This window comes from Erpetoichthys calabaricus, chromosome 9 (genome assembly GCF_900747795.2).
Source record: "Erpetoichthys calabaricus chromosome 9, fErpCal1.3, whole genome shotgun sequence".
NCBI classification, from domain to species: domain Eukaryota; kingdom Metazoa; phylum Chordata; class Cladistia; order Polypteriformes; family Polypteridae; genus Erpetoichthys; species Erpetoichthys calabaricus.
Genome location: NC_041402.2, coordinates 174,741,156 through 174,757,039, shown reverse-complemented (window position 1 = coordinate 174,757,039; position 15,884 = coordinate 174,741,156). Strand labels below are relative to the sequence as shown.

Below are 15,884 nucleotides of genomic sequence, written 5' to 3'. Positions count from 1 at the left end.
GGGGACTAAACAAAGTGCAGTGGACCTCAATGACCTGTGACACTGACGTTGTGTTACTCAACTTTAGAGATGAGGGAGTGAAAGGTGGTTGTCAGTCATATGCAAAGATGTCACTCATTGGAGTGTGGGAGGGGCTAAATACATTGTAATGGCAGTCACATGGGGGGTGTGCAAGGTTGGCAGAGCAGGTGAGGGTCCTCAGTGACCTGTGAAACTGACATAGCGTTACTGAAGTGTACAGTGGGTGGAATGCAGGAAGGAACTGTAAAGTCAGAGTCACTGGGGGGGGGGGGGGGGCTCACTGCCAGAGTAGAAGAGGGGACTCACAGAACTGGAATGTCAGTGGAGTAAATAAACTGAAAAGTGAGTGGGTGGGCTCAGGGAACTAGAACGTCGGTGGAGATGGGGCGGGGGACTCGCTCAAGTGCAAAGACATCAGAGTGAGGGAGGGGGACTCAACAAACTACAAAGTCAGTCATTGGAGTGGGGGAGGGAGGGGGCTAAATACACTGTAATGGCACTCAGACCAGGAGTGGGGGCAAGGCTGGCAGAGCAGGCGAGGGTCCTCAGTGACCTGTGAAACTAACATAGCGTTACTCAAGTATAAAGTGGGTGGAGTGCAGGAAGGAACTGTATAGTTAGAGTCACGGGTGGGGGTCGGGGGGGGGGGGGGGTCTGGGCTCACTGCCTGAGTAGAGGAAGGGACTCACAGAACTGGACCGTCAGAGGCACAGCGGGTATCAACGAGGAGGGGACTCAAGTGTAAAGCGGACAGAGTGAAGAGGAGGACTAAATAAACTGTACAGCCGGTGAAGTTTACTTTACTCAACTGTAAAGTCCAGGGAGTGGAGGGGGGCGGGGGGAGTCACTCTTTAAAGTCAGTGTCACTATGGGGGGGCACTCACTGCCAGAATGACAGAGGGAAGCGAGGAAGGGGATTCAGTCAAGTGTGAGGTCAAAACTGTAAATGCAGAGTCGAGGGAACTGAGTGGCAGAGTAGGTGGAGGGGGGGGAGCTCGCTGAACTGGAAAGTCAGTGGGATGGGGGGGGGGGGCAGTGAAGTAGGAAATTGATGGAGCAGAGAGGGTAAAGCTGTTGGGGGCCGGGTATGACTCACCTGTAAGTTAGTGTCATGGTGGGGTGGGGGCTACACTTCAGAAAGAAGGAGGAAGAGGAGGAGGAGGACTGACTGACCTAGAAAGTTGGCAAAATAAGCAGGGGAGTCAATGAAGTGTGAAATCGATGCATCATGGAAGGGGGGCCACTCGAGTGTAAAATAATTGAATGGTGGCGGGGGGCTAAATCATCTGTAGAGTCAGCGGGGTGGGAGAGGGGACTCACTGAAGTATAAGCAGAGCAGGGGGGGGGGGGGGTTGACTCATTGAACTGGAAATTCAGTGGGACAGAAGGGAGAGTCAATAAACTGAGAAATCAATGGAGCAGAGCAGGGAAGGGGACTCACTCGACTGGAAAGAGACAAAGCAAACTGTAACTCAACGTCAGGGTGAAGGAGGGGACCCCACTGAAGGAGAGTCAATGAGCCATGAAATCAGCGGTCTGGGGAGGGAACTCACTCAAGTGTAAAGCCAACAAGGTGAGCAATGGGACTAAATAAAGTGTAAAGCCAGTAAGGCCCAGGGGTGGCACTGCCTGGGTAGAGGAGGGGCACTCACTGACCCGGGAAGTTGGTAGAATGGCAGGCGAATCGATGGGCTGTGAAACTGTTGGCGTGGGTAGAGGACTCACTTAAGTGTCAAGTTGACAGAGTGAAGAATAAACTAAATAAACTGTAAAGTCAGTGGGGCAGGTGGGACGGTCCTCTCTGGACTAGAAAGTCGGTGGGAATGGGGGGAGTTGAAGAACTGTGAAATCGATGGCGTGTGGGGTGGGGGGGGGGGCTCACTGAACTGTAAATCTGGCAGAGTGAGGAGCGGACCAAATAAACTGTAAAGTCAGCGTCTTGGGAAGTCACTGACAGCGCAGGGGGGGCACTGACTGAACTCTAAAGCTGGCGGAGCAGGCAGGAGAGTCGATGAAGAGTGAAGTGCGGTAGAGGGGCTCAATTCAAGTGTAAAGTTGGTGGGGCAGGAGAGAAAAAGGGAGTTGGTAAGAGGACCAAATGACCAGCATAGTTGTTGAGGTAGGAGATGGAGCCCAACGAACTGTAAAGAGAGCAGGGGGTGACCCATTAAACTATAAAACTGACAGAGCAGAAGAGTGGTCTTGAACTCTAAAGTCAGTGGGCAGTCGCTGAGCTGGGAAGCCAATCAATGGTGGCGTAAGAGAGAGGACTCACTGAAAGGATGTAGTTTTTGGGTTATGGTGGTCCTAATGACAGCATATAGGGGGAACTCAAGCTGGAAAGCCGAAGGGCTGATGTCAATGAGATGTAAAGATGGTGAGTGTGCAAGTGGGACGACACTGGAAAAAGAGGTAGAAAGAGGGACTCCCTGAATTGTCAAGTCCTCATAGTGTAATCAGCATGGCAGTGGAGGGGACTTACTGTCTTATGAACACAGTCGTGTTGGGTGGGCTCACCAAACTGTAATTGAAGGGGGGGGGGGGTGTAGGTGCAGGCCCCTGCTCACGGCTAATAGGTGGCACTCCAGCGAGTCAATGCCCTGCTGTTTGCGCCATCACGTGGAACACATGACAGAGCCAAGTGGTGTTAACGTTTAGAAATCCCAGAGAAGCACAGGTGCGAGCTGCGGACAATGACAGGCAAGTCGCTCATGCCGAAGAAAGCCTCGAACATACCGGAGATGGTGACGGCGGGGTCCTTCAGCACAGCTCATCTTTCATCGTTTCGTCATGAAAGCCACTTGCACTAAACAGCATGTGTGTATTGTGAAGAGCGTCTGTGAGTAGAGAGCTTGTCCGCTCGCACTGTGTTCAAATAAAACGCTGGGCACACCGCTCTGTGGGGCGACGTCAATGACAGCAGAGCCTTCTATTCTGGACGACGAGCCCCTACCACCGAAGGTGTGGATGTGACGGCGACGCGGCTGAGAAGGGGACCAGGTGAGGTGCCAGCGTGTGCTGCACGGAGGTCTGTAGGACAACACCACACGGGCTCACTGGTGTCATTCAGCCATCACGGCCACAGGAAGGAGGACAGAAGGAATGCTGGAAGGTGGCCGGTGGTCTTGAAGTCACTTGGACATCATGGTTACCACTTCAAGGGGAAGAAAAGAGGAGAGGGCTGGGAAGAGCAGCAGAAAAGAAAGAAAGAAAGAAAGAAAGAAAGAAAGAAAGAAAGAAAGAAAGATTAAATGGAGTACAACGCAAAAAATGAAATTAAAAGAAGGGATGAGTAAATGCAAAGAAAGAAAGAAAATAAAAAAGAATAAAAAAGAAAGAAAGAAAGAAAGAAAGAAAGAAAGAAAGAAAGAAAGAAAGAAAGAAAGAAAGAAAGAAAGAAAGAAAATAATAATCCATCCATCCATCCATTATCCAACCTGCTGAATCCGAACACAGGGTCACGGGGAAAATAAAAATGAATATTAAAGAAAGAAAGAAAGAAAGAAAGAAAGAAAGAAAGAAAGATTAAATGGAGTACAACACAAAAAATTAAATTAAAAGAAGGGATGAGTAAATGTAAAGAAAGAAAGAAAGAAAGAAAGAAAGAAAGAAAGAAAGATAGATTAAATGGAGTATAACACAAAAAATGAAATTAAAAGAAGGGATGAGTAAATGCAAAGAAAGAAAAAGAAAGAAAGAAAGAAAGAAAATAAAGGAGGGGTATTAAATGGAGTACAACACAAAAATTAAATTAAAAGAAGGGATGAGTAAATGCAAAGAAAGAAAGAAAGAAAGAAAGAAAGAAAGAAAGGAGGGGTATTAAATGGAGTACAACACAAAAACTGAAATTAAAAGTAGGGATGAGTAAAGGGAATGAATGAATGAATGTAAGAATGAAAGAAAGAAAGAACAGCTGTCAAGTTCTGGCCTTCTGCCTTTCTACAGCAGTCTTCTCAGAGCTCTCCTTGGGCGTTGTGTCGACTGGAGCTGTGCCAGTGTCTTTCTGGCTCTAGAGTACCCAGTCCTGGACCAATCCTGCAGTCCACCACCTAATAGATCTGGCAAGGCGATGCTGGTACAGCACTGAGAAGATGGCGGAGGTGGTGAGACTTTACTCACTGAGGCAGGCTAACCAGCTGCTGCAAAGGATCCATGCCAGCCTCCCAGTTGAAGCGAAATCTCTTCTTGGGAATTTCCTCGCTAGCAGAGACTGACCCAAGTCCAGTCCATGTTGGTTAAAGGCACTGCTGGCAGAGGCTGGACTGCTGCTCATCCTGTCAAACAGATGGCAGTGAAGCTCACTTAAGAGTCACATTTTTTTAGTATAGTGCCTTTCATAGCAGCCAGCACATCTGTCGTCCACCTGACAGGGTGAATGTCCTATCACATCGGTGTGGTAGCTGAAGTGCGCCGTTGATCTTTCTACTTTCATAGCGCCTGTTGACTTTGCCATGTAAAGCGGCCAAATGAGAGTTTACACCAACAAGTGATGGCTTTATTGGAGTGAGTAAAATTGCTGTGGCCTGACTGATCATGGATGCTCCCAGTGTGTGAGCGCCGAATGTCTACTTTCATATCTGGTCAGATGAGCAGCACCAGTAACAGTAATCGTAATGCATCAATTTTCCATTTTATTTTATTGTAGGAGTGTAGAAAGCCTACGCTTATGCTGGCAACAAAGACTGAAATAGGGGAACCAGCCTGGGCTGGGATGTCAGTGTGTCACAGGTCACACTCACACTCACACACACACTCACGCAGACAAACTTCTAATCATTCCAGGACTATTAAATTATGCAAATTACCCTGACATGTGTGTGTTTGTTATTTAGGAGGAAGTTTTAACTGTAGAATGGCCATGGGGACACAGGGAGAACACGCAAACTGCATGCAGGCGGCATTGAAGCTGGGGATAGCAATGATCATAGCAGTACACAAATGAACTGATGACATAAATGCTTCAATTGACTTTCATTTTTAATTACCGATTAAAATAACCAACCATTCCTGCTGAGCCTTTAGCACATCTCAGTTGACTGATTCACTTGGTGGGCCTGCTGTTTGATTCCATCACACACCAGCATCAGTGACAGCAAACTGAAAGCCCCCTGAAGTTAGGCTTGGGTTTGTCTGAACTAAGAAGTCAGGCAAGAAATGTTCTTCCTAACTTCCTTGCTACATTTGAGTTTGTCCATAAATTATGATACACTTAGATAGAAAGGGAGAAAGAGCAGGTTTCAATACAAATCAATAATAATAAACATCTTCATTAATTCTTTAGCAGGCATCTAGACAGAGCTGTCCTCAGAGCTAGCATGCCACTGTAGATACCAATGGCCTTTGGAAATCACTCACGATTTTCTTCCAGTTGGTTTGATCTTGTGCTCTCTCCTTGGCCACCGTCAGGCTGAATCGATGTCGTTCAAGGTCATCCTCAAATCCGATGAAAAACTGACAAATCGCATGTAATTTTAATAATAATAATAATGTCATCATCATCTACCTTCTTGGCATGCCATCTTAAGCAGACCGAATAACAAAAGTTTTCAAGCACAGTTTTTAAAGCAGTCGTCCTGCAGCTCCAAGGTCCTGGGTTCAAGTCTCAACTCCGTCATTGTCTGTGTGGAGTATTCATGTTCTCCCTGTGCTTCAGTGAGCTTTTCATTGGCAAGCCAGTTACCACCTTACTGCACATTCTAAGTGTTTACTATTTTAATCAGCAACCCTACGTTGGCCTTGAAGGGCACGTGTACCCCACTTGGCTCTGGACTTATGCCTGACTGTGCTAGAAGAGGCTTCAGCTCTGCTTGACCTTGTAAGGGAGAAGGCAGGCTTAGAAAACGGAGAGATGGATATAAAAAATAGATTATTATCAACCTTCTAATAACAACAGGAATCATTCATCATCACTTATATTACTGGTATTAATACCAACCATCATCATCATCATCCCACTACTGCTACCACTAATAATACACAAGGAGAACATGCAGACTATCACAGGACCAAGACCCAAGATTCATACGCAGAACACTGGATATGTGATGTGGCAGCACTAACAGCTGGGCCGCCATGCACCCCATTTCATGATGATGATGAAGCCAGTATTATTATTATTATTATTATTATTATATTCCATCTCATCCTTCTATTCACTTTCTAACTCAGTGTCATGAGGAGTGGCAGGAGGTACGTGGCAGGAACCAGCTCTGAATGGGGAGGCCTCCTGTCACAGGGCACACTCATGCCCAATGCCCACACTCACTCATAATGGGGTCAGATTGGATGTAACCAGTTAAACTATCCTACTTGTACATGTGGTGTGGGAGCGAAAGAAAAGCAAACATGGACACAGAGAGAACATGCAGACTGACACAAACAGTGGCCAGGCTTAAGATTCAAACCTGACACTGCGGATATGTGACATGGCAGTAATAACCCCTTTGCCACCATGCAGCCCATTTAATTATAATGATGATGATGATAACAATAAATAATAATTATTATTATTGATCTGATCAATCAATTCACTTTCTAACCCAGTAATTCAGCAAAGAGGAGTGACATCAGGTACAAAATGGACACAGGGAGGACATGCAAACTGACACAGACAGCGGCCAGGCTTAAAATTCAAACTGGGGACAGTGGATATGTGGGGTGGCAGCACTAACCACTGTGCCACCATGCAGCCCATTAAATGATGATAATAATAATAGTAATAGGTTATTATATCCCGCTAATCAATCCATTCACTTTCTAACCCAGTAATTCAGTAAAGAGGAGTGACATCAGGTACAAAATGGACACACCGAGGACATGCAGACTGACACAAACAGTGGCCAGGCTTAAGATTCAAACCTGACACTGTGGATATGTGACATGGTAGTAATAATCCCTATGCCACCATGCAGCCCATTTAATTATAACGATGATAATAACAATAAATAATAATTATTATTATTGATCTGATCCATCAATGTCACAAGGAGTGACATCAGGTACAAAACGGACACAAGGACGGACATGCAAACTGACACAGACAGCGGCCAGGCTTAAAATTCAAACTGGGGACAGTGGAAATGTGAGGTGGCAGCACTAACCACTGTGCCACCATGTAGCCCATTAAATGATGATAATAATAATAGTAATAGATTCTGTATGATTTCTTCTTCATCTTCTTATTATTTCCTGCTAATCCATCCATTCACTTTCTAACCCAGTAATTCAGTTAAGAGGAGTGACATCAGGTACAAAATGGACACAGGGAGGACATGCAAACTGACACAAATAGTGGCCAGGCCCAGGACTTGAACCCAGGATGGTGGATCTATAAGTAAGAAGCCTATTTTATGATAATGACGATGATAATACATCTTATTGTTTTAATTATTATTATGCAATGAACAGAACCCCATATTACCCAGAATTCCCACTTACCCACCTTGATGAAGCTGCCCCCAGAGGGAGTCTCTTTCCTTCTTTCATCCAAGTGAATGAATGTCAAACCCAACAATAATGTCATCGAGGTGGCACAGCACACGGCACTCATGATTCTTCCTCTTCCGCAAAAACGCCAAGAAAGCGACGAGGAGACAAATGCACCAGGCAGGACACGCAAGTCAGAAAAAAATCTCTGCTCCAATGCTTTATTTCAATTTCATGTCCTACTGTACATCATTTTGGTAGCTCTAATAGTTTAGTCTCTAGTAGGCTTGATTATGAGTAACCCTAGACCTGCACACAGCGCAAAATTGTAACGTGTCTGTCTCTCTATATATACTGTAGATATACACAGTATGTAAATACAGTATATTTAATAGAAAGAGTTTTATATATATATATATTTATATATATTTCCTTTCATATTCAATATATCGAAATCAAAACAACTCTATAAAAACATACATAAGGATTTAATGCACATAAATACATCAGTTGAATAATTCCTGGACGCAGGGAGGACACCGTTGTCGGGAGCGTTCTTGTCGAGTTGTCGCCCGGCCGCAGTCCAAGTGGCAGGTAGTTTGTTGGGTGAGCCTGCGGCAGCGGTGACCCCACACTACATTTGGCTCGTCAACCCTAACCTAACGGGCACAAGGCTGGTACCAACACACATAAACCAATGTGGTCTGACATGGCTTTGCGGGGGCATTGGGGGGAGAATGTGGGCAACGCTGTTTCCTGAGGTAACCGTGTGAGGGTCAAGTTGGATCGAGTCGCCCGTTCGAGTCGGAACTGTGCTGTGGCGGCTGAGCGCACGTCTCCCTCGGACAACGCTGACCGGCTTTCATATTAGAAGTAATGAGCGGCTAAGCAAGAGCAAATAAATGCAGGATCGCACGATTCATTGGCATTGAAGATGTTTCCAAGGCTCTAATGGTTATATAAGAGGACACGAGACCCCCCAGCAGGGGCTCAACCACCACACGTCTGCGCTCAGGGCGTCCGCAGGGCCCACATAACTTAACTTTGGGCATTCTCTGTGTGCTCCTCATTCGGTCATATCAAGAGCACAAAACTTTGCATAGAAAAAGAAACTCAAAATAAGGGGGGGGGGTGTTGTGTGTGTTTTTTTTTGGGGGGGGGGCAAACCCTGACATCCTAATAAGAGGGCATCCAACCTCTGGGAACGTGTCTGCCTCAGATAGATATGACCAAAAAGGACAACGAGCACATAAATGTGAGCGAGGAGTGATGTGAGGCACTGAGGTGGGCACCTGGACAAATGGATGGGTGGTACCACAAAAATCTTAATCTGCACTCACTTTTTAACTTTTCAAAACTGTGCACGGTGAACAAAGGTCACCATATAAGCCCCCTGCTTGGCCACATGTCAGTATTCTGCTTAAAGATCTGCAAAATTTGCTCGATCTTCTACGTTACGTACAGTATGGCGGACGCCCTTCCAAGCAGGGCGCAGCCTTGCACTGCCTTCAGGTAACTGGCCCTGTTCATGATTTCCAATATACTTTTTATTATATAGCACCTTTCGCACAGGACCACCTCCTCCGGACCCTGACTGGGCAGCTCCTCCAGTCGGAAATCACCAAGTGAGTAGCAGGCTGAAGAAGCCCGTCTGGAATGACGTTACCCCGGTGGGCTGGAGTGAGACACTAGTGGGATGCTGCGCTGATATCCTGGACTTACAGTAAATTGATGGGGGACTAAAGAGCACTGAGTAACCCGTCTGCAAAGCGGTCAATCAGTTAATTGGGGGTGGCAGTTCGGTGCTCTGATTGGTCCGTCACAGCAGCTCAGTCCACCCCAAAGGCCCTTTAAATAGTCATAGAAGCCCACCCGAGTGCGCAGCTGCACGCTGCTTCAGACACAAACCTCAGACATTTCTTTAATTTAAGCACTGCATGTTCTCTCGGTGCTCCGGCTTCCTCCCACAGTCCAAAGACATGCAGCTTAGGCGGACTGGCGGTGCTTCTTTGGCCCCAGTGTGTGTGTGTGTGTGTGTGTGTATTCACCATGTGATGGACTGGTGCCCCCCCAACCACAGACTGTTCCTGCCTTGCTCCTGATGCTTGCTGGGATTGGCTGTATCTTCTCCGTGATCCCGCCCCAGATCATTAGATTTGGAAGATGGTTGGATGAAGTTCCTGTGAATATTCCGTAATTGGGCATAAGCATCTGCCGGTTACCGCTATCACTTTACTCATGGAAAATCAGCACGACGAATTTGAAATACTTTCAAATGGGACAATCAGCCTTAGGGTTTCATCTGCAGAACTGCACCCCCTTCTGGTTGGGTGGAATTTACATTTATCTGGACTGGCCATGGATAGCAGATGTGTCTCTGTGTATGACCCCCCCCCCCCCCCCTCACAAATTAACCCCACCACTAATAATGACAAGCAAAACAAAAAAGGAGGAGTCAAAAACCTGACAACCTCTGGCAGACTGGGAAAAGCAACTGAAATGTTCAAGACGAGAACTTCCTCTGCCCACCCCTAGGGGGCTCCCACTCACCACAGAGACACAGCAATACTAAAGAAGATTAAAAATGAAGCGCCTTGAGCATGGGAAAGGCGCTATATAAATAAAATGTATTTTTATTATTAAGTATGGCCACTCCACAAATGTGTGTTTAAATCAAACTGGTCAACTGCAGGAGGCAGACAAAAACAGGTGGCATCCGAGTGCTACTCCAAAGTCCATCCACCCAGCCATCTTCCAAACTCACCTTATCCCGAGCACAGAGGTTATCCCAGCAGGCATACGGTGCAAGGCAGGAACAACCACTGTAGAAAATGAACAGTGTAGCAGAATTGAAATCTGTTAGCTTTGCTGACCATAAAGGGTGCACAGTGGTTCTGGGGGTCCCAGTTTCAAATCCTGGCCAACTTTAGGGGCTCGACATTAGTTGAGCAGGATTGACAAGCTGTGTTAGGCTGAATGATCGAGTCTCGTCCAAACTGTTCTAATGTTAGGTTAAGGGGCTACTCTAAATGGGTGGTCTGCAAAGGACTGGGGTCTTGTCCAGGATTGCCTTTTGTCTTTTCCTCCAATTCTTCTGTGCTAAGCTTTGGCCCCTGTACAACCACAGGGTAAGCAGAATGAATGAAAGAGTAGCATCACATTCAAGCTCCCACTGAGGAGCTCATGGTGGGCTGCTCTGGATAAGCCTAACCAGTTTAGGGTCTTTAAAGCTCCATGGTAGAGATATAGGAGACAGGGACCTTGGCTCAGACACTGCAGGGTTTAATCTTCAATTGTGAAACACATGTGACTCAAGCTGAAGGTCACTCAACCCTGAACATGCCACATACTGGGCTGCTGGTGGCTAACACAACCTTAAGCCGATGTGACATCACACGGATTCTAGTCATGGGGTATGTCAGATCTGCCGACTGCCATTGCTGATCTTATCACCAGAGGATGTTAACTTAACCAGCTTGATTCTGTCAGATTGAGTGGCGGACCAGTTGGAGTCGGTCGCTGGGTATGTCACATCACACCATTGACTTTATAGGAGCTTGTCACCGACTGAATACGACTGAAAAATCTCTGGAAAAGCCACCAAATGTGACATGGCCTTTAGAAGCTAATGCTCTGAGAAACACAGTGAGGAGCAGTGTCACTGCAAAGTCACCAGATGTGCTTACGAGAGGCGTCCGTTTATTGAAAATGACTAAAAAATAACAGTCGCCTGCTTACAAGGCAGGAACCGAAAAAGGGGAGTGGCAATATGCAAATTAGAAATCACAATATGCTAATCCACAGAGCAAGGAGCTATAAGGAGTCAACCAGAGCTGAACGCATGAAATTGGGCAAGGTGCAGATTGAAACAGACATGCAGGGGAGTTTGATCAGGGGAAAACGTGTCCAGCGTGCCTACCGGTGGACTGGCAACATCTTGTGTGCATACCAGTGGACTGGTGCCCACCAGTCAGTCTGGTGTGAAAATTGCCCAGCATCTCAAGTTGTGGACTGGTACCCCCAACCTAGAAAATTGGGGTGAAGCTTTCCCAATTTGCCTAGCGACAGAATGGCACCCCTTAACTGACCAGAAGTAAAGCTTACCCAGTGTGCTCAATGATGGACTGGTACTCTCCCAGTCAATTAGAGGTTAAACTGGTACAGAATGCCTACAGGGAGATTGTTGAAATCAATTAGGGTGAAACTTATCCTGTGTGCCTAACGATGGACCGGTGCCTAACAATCAGTCTGCGGTGAAAGTTGGCCAGCATGCCTAGTGGTGGACTACTACCCTCCCTCCCCATGACAATTGGGTTGAAGCCTTCCCAGTATGCCTAGTGCAGGAATGGCACCCCCTAATTGACCAGGAATGAAACTTACCTAGTGGTGGACTGGCACCCTCCCAGTCAACCAAGGGTTAAACATGCCTAGTGATGGACTGGCATCCCCCAATTGATTAGGGGTGAAACTTGCCCAATGTGCCTAGAGGTAGACTGGCACTGCCCAACAATCAATCTGGAGTGAAACTTGTCTAGTGTGTCTAGTGGTGGACTGGCACTGCCCAACAATCAATCTGGAGTGAAACTTGTCCAGTGTGCCTAGTGATGGACTGGCACTGCCCAGTCTATCTGGGTGAAACTTGACTAGTGTGCTTAGCAGAGGACTGGTACCCACCAATCGATCTGGGCTAAAACTTACCCAGTGTGCCTAGCATTGAATTAGTGCCCCAAATCTGTGTCAATCAAACTGAAGTTTGACCAGGGTGCCTAGTAGTGAACTACACCTCCTGAATTAATCAGGGGCAAAACTTACCCAGTGTACCTAGCAGTGAACTGCAGCCCACCGATCAGGAGTGAAACTTGTCCATTGTGCTTAGTGGTGGACTACATCACTCAGATCAGTCGGGATGAAAGTCACTCAGTATGCCTGACAGTGGAATGGCACTTGGTTCTTGTTTTGAACCTGATGCTTTAGCTCACTATGACCCCACATTCACATTAAGCGAGTCCAGTAAATGGATGGAGGAGTAATAGAATTCCAGTAAATTAGCGGCATAAGGAGTACATCAGGGAACTGGAATTGTGTTTTCTAGTCAATTAATGGAGTTCTGTATTTTAGCAGAATGCCCTTGGCTGTGGAGAGCAGTGACGTGTTGCATGCTGGGTAGACATGCGTGTAAGAATTTCATTGCATATGTGACAAGACAGAGTCCCTCCAAAAGCAGCCATCATTATTGTTAAAGAAGTTACGAATGGCCAATACACTGGCACAATCTGGCATCTGCAGTAGTTTGGAGGACACGGCTCAGCCATTTCCATAAGGGTTTTGATCAAAAATAACTTTTGGGGGTGACAAGTGTTACAAGTGTGTATCTCTCAAAAAAAAAACAAAAAAAAAACATGCCAAAGTAGACACGGGAAGGTGGAAGCAGCATTGATAGCAATTGTGTCCTGCCTGCAAGCCCAGGACCCTTTCTCCAAATCCTCTTCTTCATTCGAGGTCTATAAAGTGCATGCATTTGTCTGCCCTTTAGTTTAAATTACATTCATTGTTTGTGTGCACCCGGTGCCAACGCTGCCAAATGGCTGCAACGCCATACTGTGGCCCATGCCATTGGAGCTCCTAGGAGCTGATGGCACTCACACTTGGGTGACACGAGATCAAGTGAGAGGCTGTAAAGTGCAAATAAGGCGAAGCCCCTGATTTGGAGAAATGGCTATCAAGTGATGGCCATCGATGGAAAGCAGGAACAGAAAAGGTTTGGTTGAAATGAAAAAGATGAAGCTCAGTTAGCTGACCTTCCCTTTCAATACCCTACATACTGTATAAATATATATGTGGGTGTGCATATTGTCAAACAGCGTGTGCTTGGGGGGCACTTTCAAGGCTGTAGCATGGTAAAGTAATGTACTACCAACTGGGACGAGAGGGGACACAGTCGCTAACTACAAATCTGAGGGGCAAACACCAGAAGAAACCTGACCAGGCGCCCTGAAGGTGAGCGCTATACATTTGGTCCACTCTAGTGGTCTAGTGAGCGTTCATTTAGGGAGAGACCCAGAGCTCCTGTGCTCCAGCACTCCCATGTAAATACAACGCTGTGGCTGTTACTTTATAGAAATTTACTTTCTCTTTGACTGGCATTAAATGGGGCTTACCAGGGTGGTACATGCCAATGCATGAACTGCTGCCCATCTACTTCTGTTGACAATATGGAGTAAGTATATACTGTGTAAATGTGTGTGTGCATGTGTGTGTGTTGTGGCCCTCAGCCGGAATCATAGTTTTGGAAGATCAGACGAGAAACACGCATGTTTGTATACATTGCTGCACACACACACGTGCCTGGGAGACAAATTCAGTGCAATTTCACCCTAAGTCAAGGGTTGGTGCTGCCTGCTAATGCCTCTCCTCTTATTCTGTCTACAGATGTGATGACGTCTGACGTCACTTGCGGCCACCTGAGCCCACCCACCTGGTTCCGAGCGTCAACTGGATGATAACACACATACAAGACCGCAAGACAAGCACATTAGTGAGTCTTCATTGTTTGTTAATTTATTTTTATTTTTAAAGTTGCGTTTTTTTTTTAATTATATTTTTCTCAAAAAATAATAAAAAAAAAACTTTATTTTTCTCTTGGGCAATGCTGGGTATTTCACTTAGTATATATATTATATATATGTAAATATATATTTATATATATACACACACACACATTTGCTTCCCGGGTCCTCCCTGCGTGGAGTTTGCATGTTCTCCCCGTGTCAGCGTGGGTTTCTTACGGGCGCTCCGGTTTCCTCTCACAGTCCAAAGACATGCAGGTGAGGTGCATTGGCGATTCTAAATTGTCCGTAATGTGTGTTTGGTGTGTGTGTGTGTGTGTTCTGCGGTGGGCTGGCACCCTGCCCGGGGTTTGTTTCCTGCCTTGCACCCTGTGTTGGCTGGGATTGGCTCCAGCAGACCCCTTGTGACCCTGTAGTTAAGATATAGCAGGTTATATATATATATATATATATATATATATATATAAAATCCTAAGATTTTATGTGACGATTTTATGTGACGTTTTTATGTCACACTTTAAATCAGGCTTATTTAAAAACCTACATATATATATATATTTGGTATAATTCTTTTCAGAATTTATCGATCTTTAATGTGATGTTGTTAGATTTTCTGATTCTTATTGTTTTTAAATTATAAACTAAAAAATATCAAGAAGGTCGAGTTACGATGACCCATTGCATACCACTTTAGTTTTCATGGGTGAGTCATTTTTAAAAAAATGTTTTTTTATCTATAAGAATGTCAGTCAAAACTAATGGATTGTTTATTTACTCTCTTATGAATACTCATTGAGCATAGTGGACCTCAGTTTAACGTTTTTTTACTGTTAAATAAAAATAAATTTTTCTTTTACATATTTATAGAATTTCATGATTTTGACTCTAATAAGTAATAATTTCTCTTTTGTACATTTACAGATTTTACTAATATTCTGGCCGCAACTGAGGGTTGGGCACCCTAGTATATATATAAATGAATACAAACAAACATGAATAAAGCTATTATAATAAGCATAACCTGCTTGTCTTTTTCCATTTGAAAAACTCTAAATCTACTTTTGGCCACCTTTATATATAGTATACACACACACACACATACATATACATATATATATATATACATACATACATATACAGATACATATATATACATATACACATATACACATATACATATATACACATATACATATACATATATACACATACATATATATATATATATATATATATATATATATATATATATATATATATATATATATATATATATATATATATATATACACACACACACACACACATATATATATATATATATATATATATATATACATATATACATATACATATAAATATATACATTTACATATATATTGTCGCTGGAGGCTGGGGGACAGACCCGGCTGGGATGCCTGGAAGGACCGGGAGGTGGCGTATTCATCCTCCGGGCCACAAGGGGGCGACCGCCCTGGATCAGGAGAGGGCCATGGAAGGGGAGCAAGGAGGCTCAAGCCCGTTGGGGCCGGTGCCCAATGCCAGTGGGTGCCCCGAGCCTCATGGAGCCTGGGACACATCTACTTCCGCCACGCCCATAGACGATGATCCTTCCAGGGACACCCGAGTGCTTCCGGGTGCTCTCCTGTCACTTCTGCCACACCAGGAAGTGTCGTCAGGCAGAGCACCTGGAGCTCATCTGGGTGAGAATTAAAAGGGCTGCCTCCCTCCAATCAGTCAGCTGGAGTCGGGAGTGGGAGCAGGACTAAGCCCCCGTGGAGAGAGGAAAGGCGGCCCACAGACAGTGAGAGAGAAGCCCGGTGAAAAGGTGATTGGTGCTGGGAAGCACAGTGTGTTGTGCAGGACTGTGTG

General features: G+C 45.4%; 1 long non-coding RNA gene across 1 annotated transcript; it reads right to left on the bottom strand.

Moving 5' to 3' along the window:
• Positions 1–7,640: 7,640 nt before the first annotated feature.
• On the bottom strand, positions 7,641–15,088 carry LOC127529156 (uncharacterized). The gene is made up of 2 exons (XR_007935840.1): positions 12,391–15,088; positions 7,641–12,329 (listed from the first exon to the last, which is right to left on the bottom strand). It is a non-coding gene; the product is annotated as an uncharacterized LOC127529156 (long non-coding RNA).
• Between the last annotated feature and the right edge of the window lie 796 nt (positions 15,089–15,884).